General features: G+C 38.5%; 1 protein-coding gene across 4 annotated transcripts in view; it reads right to left on the minus strand.

Annotated features, from left to right (window-relative positions):
* The window catches only part of adcy7 (adenylate cyclase 7), an 88,654-nt gene that overhangs the window by 62,298 nt on the left and 7,862 nt on the right, over positions 1 to 18,494 (minus strand). Inside the window, exon 1 of one of the 4 annotated variants that reach the window (XM_041786582.1) lies at positions 6,740 to 6,759. The exons of the other annotated variants lie outside the window; for them this stretch is intronic. The gene's annotated coding sequence lies outside the window, so the exon portion shown is untranslated. Of the gene's footprint in view, positions 1 to 6,739; positions 6,760 to 18,494 lie in introns of those variants that run through there. 4 annotated transcript variants of the gene reach the window in all.

The following is an 18,494-nucleotide window of genomic DNA, read 5'->3' on the forward strand; positions in this document are numbered from 1 at the left end:
TCTATTGAAAAAGGCCACAGGTGGCCACGGAGCTGTAATTTAGGTAACCCTGATATAAAAAATTTACAACCAGTGAAACAGTCAGATATTTCCAACATTTTATGACACATCCACATGTATAATCACGTCCTAACTGGTTTATAATGTAAATGTTCTCTCAAACAGAGAGTGATAGTAACTTAATTAGAAGGTAACATTAAAGTTAAATGGTTAAAAATAAACCTGTTCTCTAAGCTTTCCTTTACTCTCTCAGTCTGTAACAGTCCATGCAGTGTGATGCTGCATGTGTTCTACTCCTGACTGTAACAATTTTCTCCTCATCTCTCTCCATACATTGCTGTCTGTCCGTCTGCCTCATATCAGATCGCTACGTTAATGCAGACATGTATTGCCTTGTTAAGCAACCAAAGGGAACAACAGTATACACCAGAGGAATTATTAAGCTAATTGTTACTCAAATTTAACAGCATTTAGACTACGGGACTTCATAAAATCTCGAGTTCGTCCAACTCGAGTTTAAGGCCTCTGAGGGGTGAGGAGGTCTTATAGTTGTGACTTCAGCTGTGTGCCTCGTGCACAGACACACCTCTCTCTCTTCCTGACTCTCTGGTGTGGTGAGGTAAAATAACTTGAAGCACAGATGAGTTTTCTTGTAGATGCAACATTATGTCACATGGTACTGCCTAGGGGTGGAGAAAAAATAGATACAGCATAGTATCACAATATTTTGTCTGGTGATATATTGTATCGTCTCATCCACCAAGTATTGATTTTTTTCAAATTAATTCTAATATGAACTGAAGTCTATGATAAAGGAAAAAATATGTGGAAAAATATGTGGAGAACGACATCAGGAATGCAAGCAGGGCCAAATGAGATGGAAATGACACGAGGTTTGCAAGAAGTGCTACATGAATAAAAAATACTGAGGAAATTCAACAAACATGAGGGCAAGACTAATGCTAAATCAGCTAAATAGTTGAAAAAATGATATAAATCACAATATGTATGGAATCGCAATACTCACTGTATTACAAAATGTTTAAAATCGCAATAATATCAGATCATGACCCAAGTATCATGATAATATCGTGTTGTGGGGTAACTAGTGATTCCCACCTCTAGTATTGCCCCGTGTGGAGATACGTGATGTTTGCCGGTGTTTCGTGCAGCAGCTTTGACATGCTTTGTATTATTTAGGAGGGAGTGTTTGTGAAGTGAGGCACAAGTTGTGCCCGGCTTTAGTGATTCCCGGAACATATTCCCCAGATATACATTCCTCTTTCTAAAAAACACAGCATTTCAGTCAAATTTATTCAATTTCTGCAATTTCCACGTTAAACGGTAGATTCTGTTTTTATTGGCCAAATCCGCGATTACGTCCGTGATTCTGTTAACATGGAAATCATAGGGCCCTAAATATTAGACTTCTGCCGATATCCAACATGCTGATACTTACACTGATATTTAAATGTAGTTCAGACCTAAAACTTCGGTCCTTAAAACACCCTGTAAAGTGTAAGGAATAATGATTGAACAAAAAGAAAAGACTCAAATTGACGTAGGCCTGTTGGTTAAGCCTAAAACTCCACTAACATATGTGTTCCTACGGCCAATAATTAAAGCTGATATAGGCAGATTGTTATAGCCAAAATATAGGTTGTAAATATTGGCAGAAATTTTTATATCTGCTGTTGCCAATATTTCACTTTTTCACATTAATACCTGCCAATACCAATATCTCACTGATATAATATTGTGCATCCCTGACTAAAATATTCAGATTGAAGGGATTAAAATTCCCTGTTGGGTCCATGCACAAACTGTGACATCATCCACAGAAATATTTAAACCTTGTGTTACTGTCAATATGATAGGGCTCTAAAAGCATTCCCCACATTGTTGCACATTATGCTCTCCTCTCTTCCTGACATTTTAAAGGTACTTCTACAGAAGCTGTACAAACAAAGTGACAAAATATAATGAACTCGAGGCTTGCTGATCATGGCTGAAGCTCTCAAGGCCATATCTGCCACCTTTTATCAGTACAACATGTTCAATCTACAACCACAGACAGTTTGGTTTAGAAAGATATATAATTAAGAGTTAAATCTAATTGCATAGTGCTCAAATCAACACATAAAGGTTTATGATATAGGGGAGCAGGTGGCCTAGTGGTCAAAGGCACTCCCCATGTACGCGGGCAGCCTGGGTTCGAATCCGGCCAGAGGCCCTTTACCGCATATCTCTCCCCCACTCTTGACCCTGTTTCTGATTCTATCCACTGTCCTCCCCTATAGGATAAAAGCACAAAAATGACCAAAAATAAATCTTAAAAAAAAAAAAAAAAAGGTTTGTGATATATAGAAATACAAAGGTTTTCTATGGACTGGAAAAAAAATTACATGATCGAAGAAACAATTAGTAATGTCTCTCGGGACACAAAAGCTGTAAATTGTGAAAATCTGGCCAAATGTCTACATCCTACTTACTGTGCTTTGATGGTGCTTGTACTTTTAGTGCTTTATAAATGGCTTCAGGAATCTGTGTTTTGAATACTGCGGTCATCATTGACCTGTCTGAACTTGCTCCTTGGTCATGTTTGCTTGAAGTCATTTTCTCCACTACAGCTGCTGCAGACATCTGTGGGTGGAGAGCCAGGAAAAATGCACTAGTTTTTTGTTTGTCTAAGTATCTGTGCAGGGGTGTGGGAAAAGAGGTAGTAGAAATTTCAGTGGATGCAACTTTTCTTGTAAAAAATTATCAACATTCAATTTGAATCCTTAACATTAGTGAAACTAGTGTTGGCCACACAGTATGCCTCGGCTTGACTATGGTAATCTGTAATGTTGAGCACTGATTAAACATACATAATTTATGCCAACACATTAACTGTCCTCTGTCAATGAACATCAGGAGGTGGGAACAGCCATAGCTGCAGATTCTAACATAACAGCCCTGCACCTGCATTAACATTGTAAAAAAAGGCACAACACACAAAAAGCACTGCTTAAAAATACAGTGAAACAGAAATGAGATCATGCATGAGGGAAATCAACTGGCTTCAAGTATAAACGTTTCACAGGGGTGTACAGAGAGGAGTCGGCGGGTCTGCATAGGATAATAGCTGCAGAGATGTGACTCAAACATAAAGCATCAGTGAGTGTTGTCAAACACATTTTGTCCACACACTCATGTGCATGATTACATACACCATCCAGCCAAAGCAAAGCTTCATGGTTCAGGCACAGACTGTGACAGCAGTCAGAAGTGCTATCATAAGAGGGGTGAAGTGGCATAAGGTGACAGGGCATTAAAGCCACACACTCCCATCCCTAAATACTGCTGATTGTTTGCCCTTCAGCCAAGCACTTGCCAGTAAGTGCTCCAGCAGAGGTACTCAGGGCCATTAGTAAATATCTTTGATTGGTGCTACACTGGTAACTTGTTGTGCACTGTTTCCATGGATTTCCTATTATGTATTAATAAAAAAAACCTGTACCCTTGGACAAGGCCCAAGCATCATGACCGGAGCTGATGCACTGTGTTATGGTTACTGGACTTTACAAGATAGGCATTGGTGAATAAGCTAATAAAAATCTTTATTGTCAGACTTCCAACAAGTCAAAAGTTTAATTTTTACCACAGCATCTCACTTCTTTTGCTCTTCGCTCATTTTCAGCAACCAGTCGCAATTGTTTATACTTGGATTTCAAAGTACAAACAGAGAGGACATCACTTCTGATCATAAAAATCATACTTATGTTTACAGATATGACAGTCAAACAGAAAAAGCACATTTCCCCATAGAAGTAATTGCAAGTATAAGCTGTACAGGTTCTACTTAATCCAAATATTTAATACATAGCTACCCAAGCACAACTAAGTCTGGTGACTACCTGATGTAGACGTGTAAAATTGCATGGATAGTTGTGCTTAGAAACATAATACCTTTTTGACAGGGAAAAGAAATGCTGACTGTATATTCAATAAGAGCTACATGGCATGGCACACTCTGCTAAGCCTTCAATTACAGCTGTGCAGCAGAGGAGAGGTCAGACGGTGGGAGTGACGCAGAAGGAGCACAGAGGGATCTTATTACCTCAAATGCCTCCTGAGAGCTCTGAGTGACTGTTGTGGATGAAGCCTGAGGATCTATCTAACTGCATCCATCATTACCAAGTAGCTTCATTAGCAATCTTAACATTTGTGTTCCCATACTGCTTCTTCATAAATGCAACTTGTGTTGAGCAACCTGAATTGAGCCTCTTTACCTTCTCAAGGAGGCTTTTCAATGACTGGCTTCTCCAGTGGCCCATTCCTTTTCCAGACTCTTAATGGAGACCTTGTCTATGCCAGCCTTACAGTATCGAGCATGGCTAGAGTTGCACATTTCGTGAGAGCCATCCCCTATGTTGTGCCGCTGACAGCTCAGGAATGTGCAGGAGAGCATTGCTGTTTCACAGCCTCACAGTCAGGAATGTCTGCCGGCAACAGCGCCCTTCTTGGGGTTTCTGCGGCTGAGTGGAAGTAAGAGTTTTTGGCTGAGTTAGGTAAAGTACAATTACTCCCTCTTGCTTTCTCAAAGGGATTGGCTAGAGATGGCTGGGGTTTCCTTTGTGGCTGCTCCCTAATGTGTCATAGACTCTTTCTGTACTTCATGTAGGAAATCTCAACCAGGTGTGAAGTGCTCATCCTGTGGCTATAAAGTATGAGCCACACTAGGAGTGAAATATTATTTCTATTTTTTTATCTAACATGGTGTGTTTGGTGGTGTGTGTCACCAATTAGAGCTCACTAACGACTAGTTTTAATTAGTGATGTACTGATCTGGTCCTGGTATCAGATATCATTGTGATCTTAAATCAAATTGCTTGGGTATGGTGACAATATACTAACCCATGGGGCTGATCCATGAAGCCAAAATATATACTGCTCAGTTTAATCCTATTCTGTGCTTGCAGCAAGCAAGTGCTTACACCAAGACACTGCCCTACATTCTCCTGTTGGTCTGTGCATGGCATGGAGGAAGTTGAAGCTTCCATGACAACAAGCAATTAATGCACAGCTCGTGCTTCAAGGGGTGGTGGTTTAACCAACCCCAAAAATCCACATACTTAGCCAGGGCTGCATTTCAAGTGCACAGTGCTTTGTCTTGACCCATAGCTAGCAACCTAGCACACAGGAAATGGAGTGGCACACAGCCCTGGGCAGCTGGAGATTCGAGACCACAAGATCATAGGGGGAACTACGAGGTCATATGGGAAGGCTATCTAATTTTTTTCTCCTTTTTGGGTTAATTTTTCATTCATTTTGACATTATTCCATGATTTTCTTTTGCTTCTTACATGACTGAGTATATATATATAAAAAAAAAAGTTTTAAAAATCAAAAGCAAAACAGACAAAACAGACGGACTTGCAATGCTTTTAAAACACTCAGTGGACACAGTTCATATGACACATATGGTAACATTTATCAGTAGAGTTAACAGATGTCAAAGCTATATTAAACTATGGTATTAAACTGTTCATTCAATGAATATCATAATAGCAGAGTAATAAACAGATGTAGGGCCCTATTAAATCTGTTTTATTTTTTTCCAAATTCCGTTTTTCCATTTTAATATTTGGGAATTCTGTTTTTTTTTTTCTTTACACTACTTTTACCGTTTCAAAGAGTGTCATGTTTATGTAGGGCTGGGTATTGTTAAGAACCTCACGATTCGATTCGATTTCGATTCTTTAGGTTGCGATTCGATTCGATATGAATTCAATGCGATATTGGTTTAAATGCTTCAATGTCAATTCAGTAAGAAGTAGAAATACACAAATAACCTGTTGACAAATTTTTAATGATTATTTTCATGCCAGTGTGAACATATGTGGTAAGTCACCTCACATTTTTGAGCAATAAAACATCTGAAAATAAAATATTGCACAACAATAACTTATTTGTGCATATGGAGTACAAAATTTAAAAAAACATGACAGTTCTGTATAAACACTGAAAAAGTAAAGTGCATGTTAACTTAGTATTTCTTTCCTCTTGGAAACCGTGATAAACCTCACATAACATGGTTATGGTTGGTTGTTGTTTGGTCGAGTGTGGCCTTCGTCCATACAACGTGAATCACACGCACAGCGACCCCCACTGGCCAGGGGGTGAATTGATTCAGAGGATTTGCTGAATTGATATTGAATTGGGGGGGGTATTGCGATGCATCGATTAATCAATGATCTTACCCACCCCTATGTTTATGTAAATGAAAAAAATGTTCACTAATTAATCAGAGATAACCTTTGATTTATGAAAAAAGGCGGCAGTTGGCCCAGGAGTCACAGTTTTGATAACCCTGATATAAATTAATTATAACCAGTGTAACAGTCAGATATTTCCAACATTTCCAAACTCCAAACTGATCTTTATAATGTAAATAAAGAAATCCTTCTGTTCTCTCAAACACAGGGTGATAAAAAGGAGGTAACATTAAAGTTTAGATAAAGTAACCTGTTACCTAAACCTTTCTTTAAGCTAACAATATGTAACAGTGCATGCAGTGTGATGCTGCATGTGTTCTACTCCTGACTGTAACGGTTCTCTCCTCATCACTCTCCATCCTCGCTGTCTGTCCGTCTGCCTCATATCAGTAATGATGATTAATGATTAAATCCACACCAATAAACCCGATATTGAACATCTTTTAATCCATTTTAATTGAATTACAATCATTTCTTACCACTAGCTCGAATGCTAACTGCCATATTGTTACTCTCTTCGAGTGTCTGTCAGCCAATAGCAGGCTGTTCCGTAATCATGTGATTCTGCACAACATAGCAGAAAAGAGAGATAGAGTTCAGTGCACTTGATGATTTATACAACTGTATACATTAAGTACACATCTGTAAACAAAAATTGTTAATATGCAAATTATAAGTTTTATATTGTATTTGGAAAATTGCAATAAAGTTTGTATTAAAAAAAAGAGAGAGATAAAGAGAGCTTGTGATGCAGCCCCCTGTATTATTGTTATTTTAATATTTAGCAGCAAAACCCAATAATCAGCAGGAAAACAACGTTAGGGTCACAGAGATGCTGTACATTTACAGTTCTATTTGTTGAGCCATGTTTTGAGTAAAATGTAGGTCCAAAATAATTTGCTAGTCTGAACAGTCAGAAAGTTCAGACTGGTATCGGATCAGTACTCGGTATCGGCCAATACCCAACATCTCGGTATCGGAATCGTATCGGGAATGGAAAAATGGTATCGGAACACCCCTAGACACAACATATAAACAATGGTAACTGATACCTGTTCATGCCACATGATTTGGTCGACGGTTTGTTAAGAAGGTCAATATACTGCAACTAATACTGCTGTTAAACTGATGCATCTGTGCATCCCTAGTTGGAAGGATCAATTAATTTTTATTTTTGATCAGATATAAAAGTAAAATATCACACTTAAATTTTCTTTTCTTTTATACTAATAAAAGAATGATTTAAGTTTATGAGCATTTTCTTGTAAACAAAGATTTATATGAGTATATTTGTACGAGTATTTCTTGGATATAGAGTACTGTTCTTTACGAAAGTCTATTTTTAGTAAATTATTATATCATATTTTTATTCTTTTATTTATTTATTATTTATTTATTTTATTATTCTTTTTAATTCTATTCTATTTCTAAACCAGGACTTCAGCATCATGTGCCACATGCTGCAGAATGATCATTCATTTCTTAATATGACAAGATGAAGCTTTCAGATCACATCAGACCATCAGATGCCTTTTGCTAAAGACTTCACTAAAGAAGCAGCTTCTGGTATCGGTTTTATGTTTGAGAGACACTTTGATGAAATCTCAACTGATTATAGTACCAAGATCTTTGTGTGCAACCTTCCAAAGTTTTCTAAACCCCATGTTCAAGACACAGATTCTTTCTTGTATCCAGTAAGGTCAGAGTTAAGTTTTTTTCCCCTAAACTGTCAGCTGTCAGCAACCACTGAATGGCAATTTAGAGAAGATTGCATAATTTCATTCCGAGAGTGTAATAAATGAGGTATAAAACTACATAGAAACACGACGCTAAAGTCATTTTCCAACAGTTTCTACGATGTTATCCCTCCGACTCTTCCCTTTATTCAATTTCAACAAATCAAACTGCACATCTTCAGAGTCCTTCACAGGTTTTCTGAGTCCAAAATGTTTTAAAGTGAAGGCCAACCGTAGCCTGTGACATGCAGTCGACCGCACAACATCTCACTTCCTTGGCAACCGTGACTCATTTCCCTAGCAACACAGCAAGGACAGCTTCATAAAAAGGGAACTCACACTGCGCAACTAGTCACAGATGAACGCCGTTATGAAACCACCAAAGATTTTAAGTTAAGAAAGGGCAAACAGAGATCTGGTTACTTTAGATAAACAGATGCAGTAAGAAAAAAACATTTGTTATTGGTTTCCTGAAACATGGCTCTTGCATTGTAGTGTGTGCAGTGGGTGCTGAAAGTTAAATCTTTTCCTCTTATACTAAGGGAGCCATGTAGACACAATGCATTGCACAAATCTTGTCTGCTAAGAATATCTGTTTTTCTAGCAACCAGAATATGATACAGCATCACAGGATAGGATAACAAGTCATCATTTATGGATTAGCATCCTTTTGACATGTGTGACATTGGAGCCAACAGCTTAAGACCGCTCCACTGGACCAGTGCATACTGAATAATGACAGAAATGTCTGTGTGAACAGCCCTACAAAGTAAGTGTGTGTCTGTGTGAACCAGAAACAAGGTCTTTGACATAAAAAGGTCAAAGGCATGAATTAGCAGAGCAAACAACAAATTAAGACTCAAATAGCAAATAGAATTAGTCAGTGGTCTATGATTCAGCTCATCAATATGCATCAGGTACAGGATGACAGAATTTTAAGTTCTCCATGTGCATCATCAGACCTGCAAAAAACATACAAATGCCAATACTTGCAATATAAAGCATTTGAGAAGGAAATGATTTTTCAAAAAGGTACAGGAAGGTGATTGATCAAATGTTCCCCTGTTACATTTAGTACAGGCAAATCATAGCGGAAGACAAAATGAGGTACTAGAAATGCAAAGCTCTGGTAATAATCTGAGCTCGACAGGCTAGCACTGACGTTTATGAATGGTGGAATTTGTTGGTAGTAAAACTCATGCCCAGGCTGGTTGAAAGAAGAGCTAAAACATCTTTTCCATCATGAAAAGCTTTCAGTGCTGTTCCATGCTTTCTATGAAATGAGGTCCAGTTCCGATAAAACTACCACTGTTGCATTTGAGCTTAAAGCTACACCAGCAGGAGCCATTGCTACCCTCTCCCAGTACAAATAAACCTCACCCATAGCTAGAGCCTTGTTCTCCTCAAGTGACACTGAGTGGTCAGGTCCGTTTTAAGACCATGTACAAACATTTCAGATTGGAGCTTTGAAAAATTGTAACATGTTGGGTTTTGCCTACTTTGGATACCCAGAAAATTTGGATAATCATACATTCTTGTATGCTACATTTTTAGCATGAATATAATGTATTTTTGGGACAGATGTAGGCTGGGTTTGATAAGAAAGTTCACATAGTCTGTAAAAGTTACAAATAAAAAACTGTAAGCTGGATGTTTTAACTGACCTTTGCCAATAAATAGGGAAGTCAGAAAGAAAAGGTGATCCTTTAAAATTCATTTGAAATTTTCTTGAGTACTACCATTGATTCCATTGAGTTGCTTATCCCGCTTGGATCGTTGTGCCTCCAGTGTACTGAACAGGTAATCTACAAGAGAGTCAATCCATGCAAATCACTTATTAACCAGTCTAGTACAATGAGTGTCTTATTGAACCACAGAATGTTTCAGATCTTCTGTGGCAAACAGAAATTACACGTTCCTGATAGAGCGTCATCACAAATACATTCCCAAAGTATACTAACTGGCGTCCCAAATACCACTTAGGTTATGCCAAGATATAAATAAAAGGCTGATGTTTCAGCATGAAAACTCTAATAAACTGTATGAGAATGCAAAGAATTATTGATGAAATGTTTTGTCAACATTTAATTATCAAAATTAGACTGTTTAATTACAAAACTGCAATGATCCTATCTGACTGAGAGCTTTTTACCTGCTTTACTGCAGATTTCTCTTTTCATTTAGTGTCCTCAGTAACTAATGTCTTTTACAGGTAAGCTATTTTTCAGTTCTAAAGTGAGTTCTGCAAACTCTGCGTCTCAATGGCTCTTCTCCAGATGGGGTGCTCTCGTAAGCATTACATAATGTCCTTGAACCACTGCAAAGCACAAAAAGCACTGAAATTGAAATGGGGAAAAAAGACAGAGAGAAAGACACCCACACATCTGCACCAACTATGCTCACACCAGCATTCACAGGAGGCATGCAGTGGCTCATACCAGCTGCAGGGTATGTCAGTGCTGGACACAATAAGGCACACAAATTTATCTCATATACTGTATTCATGTCGAAGAAATTTACAACCTAATCAGTATACCATCCAAGTGTTTTTGGGCATATTGTGCAAGATTAAAAGAGATTGATCATTCAAACATTTGTATCCTGTTTTACATGATTTAGTTTAAGTGTGCTTTATGTAAAATAATTTGGATCACTAAACCCTTGCAGGCAGACTGAAATGTTTTCACAGAGGGGCTGTAGGCGGGGAAGATGTCCAGAAAATGACACAATATAACTGTCAGTAGGGTGAAGATATTTCTTCTAATGGAACTTCAAAGGACCCTACCTCAGAAGCCCTGATCATTCTCAAAGGAGCAAAATAAAAGAGGGCACAACCCTCTTAATCAGCCCTGCTATTGAACATTTCTGACTGATAATTATACAAAGGCCTGAGTGATAAATCAATTTTACCAATTCACTTTGTATTCATGGTAAAGGGTCGATTTCCAAAAATGAAAATCCAGATTTTTTTCTTGAATTCCTTTGCTGCTTTTTTTTTTGTTGCATAGTTGAGTAGAGGATGCACTGGTTGGAAACATCAAATCAGAATGAGATTACTTTGGATACTAATGCATCAGTTTGCTGGTTCTCGCTCTTCTTTATGTAAACATAAATTCCACAGATGCATTTGAGCAGGTGTACAGTGAGGAGCAGAGGTGTGTCTCGGACAATGCAGTATTACCTGCACCAACTAGACCAAGGCATATTTGCAGACTATTTGAGCACTGTTTCTACTTTATCCAGAAAAGAAAAAATGCTTGGAAATCTCTGTTTCTCTCTGTACTCCTTACATAAACTGTGAGAAATTAATAAACTACCTCATCAAGCTGAACAATAGAAACATCTCACAAGACATTTTATTTTGGTTAATACAGGTACATCTAAAAAAATTAGAATATCATGATAAAGTTCAATATTTTTTGTCACTCATTTCAGAAAGTGAAACACGTCATCACAGCATCCACCGTTGATGAATTTATACGTGTTGATGACTCAGTATACAAAAGTATTGCTTTTAGGCTGTAAAATAGCAGTAGATTTATACGATATCTGATCTAACACCTGAGTTATTTCACCCGACCTGGGATCAGTAGATACAGAGCCCAGTGAGGAGAGAGAGAGAGAGAAAGCGGTTCATAGCGGAGAGTAATCGCTCCAGCATCTAATCTGGAGCCTGATCAGAGTTCCAAGCACTTCTGCTGAATGAAACACAGACTTTTTAAGTCGTAGGAGCCCCTACAGCCGCTTTTCTGCGTGTCCATATAACATGAACAAACATGAATTAAAGGTAAGTTAATTTAATGGATCATAGTTTGTCATTATAATTTTGTAACAAGAGAGGTTAGATTAGCCATGTGATTAACCCCGGCACACACTCGTCCGCGTACTCCTTTACGCACAGAGGATGAAAGGTGTGTGTTATCCTGTGAGCTGCTGTTTCTAACTAAAACAAGGGAAGAAGCTTTATTTCACAAACCAGTAAAACCTCTCACAGTGGTTAAAGCCTGACTTTGCTAGAAACTGGTCAGAAATGTGGACTGGACTGGGATCCATTAGAATGAGATCATAGTGGAGCTGTGTGAACTTAAATTCTTCAGCTCTTATAAAATCTGTGTAACTTGTTGAAATACAATGACACAAAATATATAGTTCTCTAAATCTTTCTAGAAAAATCCTGCTGTCTCTTGTGTGCAGCTGCTGCCTCTGCTCTGAGGTGGGTCCTTCTGTTGTTACTTCACGCTACTTCACATTCCCGCACTTGTGCTCCTTCATTTGCATCCGTGCTGTGCCCAGGCCCACCTTGTCCTTCTGTGCCAGGGCCACGAAGCATATTGGGCCGAAGCACGGAACAATTGCACTCACACTGGCCAAACGTACCGGACTTTAGGCTGAAACGGGCCCAGGCACAGTACGGATGGCCTAGTGTGAGTGCACCCTTTATTAGGCTTTGGCTTTTTTAAGCTAAAAGCAAATACAACATTTAAACAGAGACTGACAGCACACATTTCTCCAGGGGTGCATTTTTCAGAGAATAAGCATGTAAAAGGTCAGAATATATGAAACATCACCATAGAAACAAACCTTTGCACACAGCATCTTCAGATGTAATTTAATAAATGTGGGCTTGAATCGTGACAATCATCAGTGTCTATCAGATTGGACCTGCTCTCTCTGTTTGGGAACTCAAAATACAGACTTTTAGTTGCTGCTGCATGCAGAGAAGCATTTGTTTGTGATGACAGGCAAGCTAACCCAGGGACATGATACTGTACATTATAATGTGGAATAAGAAAGAGCAGAGGTTTAAGGAAAGGCAGTTGCTCTTATCTTTAAGGAGTCTGGGGAGCTTTGAGTAAGGATCCTGACTGGCTTTCTAAAAGCACTATATATGAAAAACAAAAAACAGCTGTCATCTTTGTAACAGAGCCAGGACCCTGCACAGAATTCATCAAAGAGGATAATTAGCCAAGACCTGCATGTCTGCAAATTCATACCAAAAAACAGCCCAAATACATTGTTACTATATACCAAAAGCAGGCTTGCATAACATTTTGTGGGTACCAGAAAGCAAGATACCTTGTACAATTACATGCACAGTTAAATCAATCTAAGGTTACTGCTCACTTAGGGCATGTAATGGGACCACTTTCCCATTATGTTCAACTCTGCTGTGGTAGGTGGGGATATGCCCCCTTTTTAGCTAGTTACAGGAACTTTCTCCAGTTAACATTGCTAACATGTTAGTAAGGGCAAACTGTTTATGTCAAACAGTGGAAACATGGACAACTTTACAGCTCTGTACAATCTGTACATACTCTACCCTGGTACAAAAACAATGCATGCTATCCTTCTGGCTTAGGTGATATAAAAAAGACAACTTTACTTGTACTAAACCATTGTTGTTGTTCAGGTTTCATGGTCAAAGCCCAGGGCAGAAACTATGAAGGATGCACAGATCATATAGGCCAGTAAATCAACAGTGGCTCTGTAGAATCTGTCATCGCATTCCCCAACAGCCACAGTCATGTTTCAATTTGGCAATTTCTCCTTTGGCAAGATGATTAACCCCAACTTGCTCCCACTGCTGCATCGGTGGTGTATGGCTGCATATGAATGGGTCAGCTAATACTGATGACCCCACTACATAACAGCCTTAGCCATCAGTGTGTATGTGGAGTGAATGGTTGTGAATGGGTTAGTGTGACCTGCAATGTGAAAGTGCTTTAAGAAGTCAGAAGACTAGAAAAAGTCCACTGACCATTTACTAAAACTCAGTCATATTATCTTGGTGTTTAAGTCCAACTTTGAAAATTTTGACTTTGCATAATTTCAGCTGGACTAACATGTTTACATGCATGCATGTAAACTTTCATGTGCCAAGTAACAGGATAAATGGACATTCCATAACTGCATGTAAATTTACTGACTGACCAGATTTTTGTTTCATAAAAACAAATTTAAAAGTACAGTGTGTTCTAGTTATTGTCAGGTTACCTTAACATATTAATAATTCTAAAAAAAAAGGTTTTATTTAAATTAGGGATGCAAAATATTGGATTTTTTGCAGATATCTGATATGCTGACATTTCCATTTTAACCAATATGCAAACAAAGATGTTTCAGTGGATACTTTCTCACAAACAAATTCAAAGAAGAAACTGGAGCATACGAGTCCTTTTAAGGCAGTTTGATCAGGAGCAGAGGACTTTTTGACTCTGATGAAGATGCAGTGTGCGTCAAAACGTTAGTCCTCTACACATCAAATTGCATACAAGTGACTTTTGTGATCCAGTTTCTTCTTTGGATTTGCCTGTGAGAACATGTGCATTGAAACATCTTTGTACGTTACTGGTCCTTTCTGAGAGCACCGACCTTCACCTGTGGAGGGGCTCAAGTGCAAGAGACTCGTTCTTCACCTATATACACACCTTTATTTGAGTGTAAAAAACATCAAATGTATCCAGTGCAAAGAGATGCTGACTCAAGCATAGATGACAGGAGCAGGACAGTAGAGAGTTTAGTAGTTGTTTGATGTATGAGAATGTTCAGGGTTCACAGTGGCCCCCTTTGAGTGTGTAGTCCCCTAGGCAGCCACCTATACCTGATGGTGCAGTTGTACATTTTGCAGATATTTAAGGCCAAAATATTATTTATATGTAAACTTGTAAACTTATGTACACTTCTTCAATCCTCCAAGACCTGTGAGTAGGGGGATACACAAAAGTTTTGCTGCAGTAAACTGTTGACTAAACGGGGAAAAATGGAAGTTGAGAATGAGTTATGCTGACAGTGACATCAAATATTTTCAATCTTTTAACCATTTATTTTCTGATTCTGTTAGGCTAAATATCTTCCTTAAGGTTTCAGAAATCACCCATAAAGCATGCCCTGAACAATTATCCTCTGTGTCAGAGTACCTACATGTAAAGACACACACCAAACATCACAAGTCACACCTGGGAACGGTGTCGAGTTTTCGTCGACCCTGCCAACATGTCTACACTTGACATAACCCAAAATACAGGAATGAGTTTTCGACTGCACATAGGAACCTCAACCAGCCAAGTCAAACCCTGGACCCTGTTTAAGTGTGCCAACCACTGGCTCACAATACTGTCCCTAAGGATGACAGTGCCTCAGAAACATTGCATAAACCTTAGCAGAGTGATGGTTTTAATAATCTTAGTGATAGTTTGGGTTGACAATACCCTTTGTTACACAAATAACCTAGAAAATTACATCCCAGATGTTAAATCCTCCATGAAAAGATCTGGATAGAATAAAACTGCATTATGCCAGGGCTTTAAACAGATGGTCTTTTCATTTATGAAGGATTTTTAAAGATTTGTCATCAGCAGTGATGATTTTTTTCATTTGATGTTTTTTTGTTTGATACTTATGCATCAAATGGTGTGGGCTTTATGTGGCAACATCTATGTTTTTTTTTCTACAGTCACTGCTCCATCAATCAAAGATTACTGAAGATTTTGTTTGCAGCAAAAACTTCTGTTCAAAACATTTCAAAAGTCTCCCCTTCCAAAAAAACCCCCAAACATACAAACAAACAGCCTAAAGAATGGGGGGAAGCCTGCCTAGAAATGCCAGTGGACAGTCAAAAAGGGGAGATAAAGTCTCCTGCAGATTTGATGACGTCAATGGCAGTAACCTTTGAACCTTGAGTAACTTTAGAGAATCCTCTCCCAGCAGTGTCCTGATCATGTTCGTTATTTTTAAACAGGGGGGGAGCTTCCTATGATTTCAGAGCACAATATGGGGGGAAATCCTGGGAGTGAGAGGTAGAGAGAGCCATCGACTAAGTAAAGGTCATCTCCATCTTACACCTCTGCTTCACATACTTATGAGGGGGTGTAATGAGATGATGTTAGGTTCATTGTTAACAGATCAAACAAGCTTAAGCAGGGCAGAAAACAATCAGAGATGTAAGTGGATATGAATCACTGACCAACGATCTGCTGACCACTGTTTTGCTCTGTTTTAAGGCCTGTTTACAACCTGCTATGTTAAACACTCTGATGTTACATCTATTGTATTACAAATACATACATAGAGACAAAAATACTGTTGAGGTTATGTCTAAAGCTAAATGTGGACCATGGTGTCTTTTATTTAAGCTTTCCTTTGGCTTCCTAAAATTCCTTTATAGAAGTAACATTTTCTTTCTCCCTCCTGGGCTGGGTAATCATGACTACCATCATTTTATTTCACGGATCTGATTGCCTGTTACACAACTCAATTAATGCCAAAATAATAATAATAATAATAATAATAATACATAATAAAAAGGAATCACTGCTATGACTGGTGTGTGGTATTAGGTGATATTCAATTTTCAGGATACCTTTACAATATTTTAGTCCAGCAATGGGAAAGTATATGTGAGAATGATAGGGTTTCAAATTCAAGTTTGTGATAAGCAACTATTTCATACCACTGAGTGAATATTTGTAATTAAAGAAAAAATGCAATCCAATTTTGGTACCGGGGAGGTTTTTTTGCCATGGTGTCAAAGCAGGCCTTGAGATTGTTTGATTTTTACAAGTAATTTATTGAAGTTTACAATTGTTGCAACAACCTTTGTTTGCACTGTCAAAGAAGTAAAGGTTTACTTTGTTGATTTGTTGAGATAAAACACTGAGCTGTCAAAGGTCGCTGGTGGTAGCAAAGATCAAAGCAATTTCTGACGGCAATACAGTACAACTTGTATAAGATGCTGCAGCACATGTGAGGACTAAAACTGGGGAACAAGAGAGTGCTCCTGTTTTAACATCTCAGCACTGGCTCCTTTATCCTTTTCTCTCTTACAAAGCCCTAAATCAGGCATCAGCTTCTCTTAAATAGCACCATAGTACTCCTCTAAAACATAGGCCTGCAGTTATCAGATCCCTCTTCTTTCGAATCATTTACCAGTCTAAGCCTGAGAGGTAGACACCCTCTGCCTTTAAAAGCAGGCTCTTCAAGCTAATGTTTTGGGCTGGCTTAGGCCCCTAGTTACGCTTCTATGGGCTTGAACTGCTGCGGGTCCAGAAACATTCAGCTTTTCACTCTCTCTGCATTCACATCATATAACTGCATGTCACTAACTGATTTTTTCATATCCCATGAAGTTACTAATCACCACTTCTCTTCCTGGGAGCTCCTGAGCTCCCTTGTCTTGAAGGCTCCTCTGGATTGTTGGTATGGACAACCAGCAGCTATGGACACACCTGACTCCAAATGCTGCAGCTATTTTTGTCAGCCTTATGTCTGTTATCCTTATCATTAATGTTGAAGTGAATATAAGAACTGCTCAACTTCAACTGCCTGTTATAACCTCCTATTTTCCATTTCATTGTAGTTGCTAAGGTTAATATTAGAGATTAGTTTAATATCCTGCATGATTGTATGCAAACATTACCCACAATGTTATCTTAACTACTGGTAAGGACTACTATAATTACCAACATCTGTCCTCTCCATTTAATTATCATTACATTTGTTAATATTAAGAATGACTGGTCTACTACCACACATGGTTGTTATTTGTAAATTTGTTGCTGCTCTGTTTGCTTTTCATATACCTCTCTCCTTCTGCCTCTCCATCTATTCCCCTTCAGATGGCTGTTCAACAGGAGGCTGGCTCTGTTTGAAGCCTTTGCCAGTTAAAAAGGCTGTTCCTTTCTACCGTAACTTTGTTAAGTGTTTCCTAGTGCGGTGGTCATAGTGGATTAATGTTGGGACTTTGTAAATAACAAATCAAAAAGTATAGTATAGATCTGATCTGCCTGTCAAATGCCCTCAGACAACATTTCATGAACTGGCACAATACAAGAAGAGATTGATTTATTGATTGATGACTAGTTGTGCTTTGTGTGTTATGTAGGGCCCTATGATTTCCGTGTTAACAGATGGAATCGTGGAATTGGCCAATAAAAACAGAATCTACTATTTAACGTGGAAATCGCGGAAATTGAATGAATTTGACCGAAATGCTGTGGTTGTAGGCAGAGGAATTTATACTTGGGGAATATGTTCCAGGGAATCACTAAAGGGGGGCACAACTTGTGCCTCACTTCACAAACATCCCGCCCCCTCCCAAACAATACAAAGCATGTCAAAGCAGCTGCATGAAACACTGGCGCAGTACCGTGCAACATTATGTTGAACCTACAAGAAAACTCATCCGTGCTTCCAGTTATTTTACCTCACCACACCAGAGTCACAAAGAGAGAGAGAGGTGTGTCTGTACGCGAGACACACAGCTGAAGTCACAACTATAAGACCTGCTCACCCCTCAGAGGCTTCAACTTGAGTCGGACAGACTCAAGATTTTATGAAGTCCTGTAGTCTAGATGATGTTACATTCTAAAACTCATTTTTCTCTTCAGGAATGCAAGTAAATAACTATAATTTGACATATTAATCAAGAAATAATAATGTGCTTTACTATTTTTTCAGTTTTTTTGTAAATCAGTAAATTTGAAAATTCATGGATAAAAAT

The sequence above is a fragment of the Cheilinus undulatus genome, linkage group 1 (genome assembly GCF_018320785.1).
Source record: "Cheilinus undulatus linkage group 1, ASM1832078v1, whole genome shotgun sequence".
Classification (NCBI taxonomy): domain Eukaryota; kingdom Metazoa; phylum Chordata; class Actinopteri; order Labriformes; family Labridae; genus Cheilinus; species Cheilinus undulatus.